Source organism: Gavialis gangeticus, unplaced genomic scaffold (genome assembly GCF_001723915.1).
Source record: "Gavialis gangeticus isolate Ggan-Ray unplaced genomic scaffold, GavGan_comp1, whole genome shotgun sequence".
Taxonomy (NCBI): Eukaryota; Metazoa; Chordata; order Crocodylia; family Gavialidae; genus Gavialis; species Gavialis gangeticus.
The window spans coordinates 51,311,061-51,312,195 of record NW_017729031.1 but is presented as its reverse complement, the minus strand read 5'-3'; the positions used below and the strand labels follow the sequence as shown (position 1 = coordinate 51,312,195).

The 1,135-nt window shown below is 64.8% G+C and overlaps 1 protein-coding gene across 2 annotated transcripts in view; it reads left to right on the top strand.

Annotated features, from left to right (window-relative positions):
- Nucleotides 1-6: 6 nt before the first annotated feature.
- The window catches only part of STK39 (serine/threonine kinase 39), a 317,667-nt gene continuing 316,538 nt past the window's right edge, over nt 7-1,135 (top strand). The window contains exon 1 of one of the 2 annotated variants that reach the window (XM_019522751.1): nt 7-86. The gene's annotated coding sequence lies outside the window, so the exon portion shown is untranslated. The remainder of the gene's footprint in view (nt 87-1,135) is intronic. The other variant, XM_019522750.1, reaches the window with a different exon arrangement.

Sequence of the window (1,135 nt, the reverse complement as noted above, 5' to 3'; positions counted from 1 at the left end):
GGCCCCGGCCCCGGCCCCCGCCCCAGCCGCCCAGGCCCCCGCCTGGCCTATCTGCCGGGACGCCTACGAGCTGCAGGAGGTGATCGGTCAGTGCCGGGGCCGGCCCGGGGCGGGGATGCTGCGGGTGGGATGCGCCGCCGGGGCCTACCGGCGTTTTCTCTCCGCTCCTTGCGGCGGCTGCGCCTGGCCCAGCCGCTGCGGCGGCAAAGTTTATCGGGGGCTGGTGCCGCCGGGTGCGGGGGGCGGCGACTCGCTGTAGACCCGGCCCCGGCATTATTAACTAGTGGCCTTGCCTGATGCCCGGCCCGGCCCCGCTGCCTGGCGCTCTGCACGCGGCCGCTCTCGGAGCCGCGCCGATTACTCTGCATTTTCCGCGGCGGGGGCTGGGAGGCGGGCGAGGCTCCCCACCGCCGGCGCCGCTGCCGCTGTGGTGGCGATTTCCTTCTCCTCAGCGAAAGCCGCCTCCCGCCTGTCACTCGGCGCCGCGGCGGCCCGGCTCCCCACACGCGGTGCGAGCGGCATCCTGCCCCCTCGCCTCGGAGCAGCCTGGCCGGCCGGGCGGAAAGAGCCGGTGCGGTGCAGAGCGCGGGGCTCTCCGGGTCTGGGATTGGGGTTGGGGGCTGGCCCTTCCGCACCCGCAGGGAAGCTTTTGCTTTTCTGTGCACAGCCCGGACCAAGGCTGCAGAAGTCCGAGGCTGGACCCAGGACTGGGGGCGCTGCTCCTGACTTAGGCCACGATCTACTTGGCTCCCAAATTCCTGGAGCCTTGTGCTGCCCTGGGTTATCTTTAATATTGGAAACCGATGGCTGCTTGTCAAACGTGTGACAGCCATAACTATGTGCTATCGATCTGGGTTGTAAATAGTGAGCGCTGGGTCCTGAAGCTATTTATTTCCCATCGTTTGAAACCAAGTCTAGAGAAGAATAAAAATTTCTTCCTTTGCAAGTTTTGCCAGGGCTTGGTTTAAAACACCTACTCCCTTTCCTGCTTTATTCTAATGACTAGACAAGTTTGAGGCCTGGTCTAGCCTTAAAAGTTGTGCTGGTGCAGGTGTGTTACTAGGAGCAGGGTCAGGGTCAGGGGAGGCCCGTCGCTGGGAGAGCTCTCCATGGCATCTCTGCTGGGGTTTCTGCA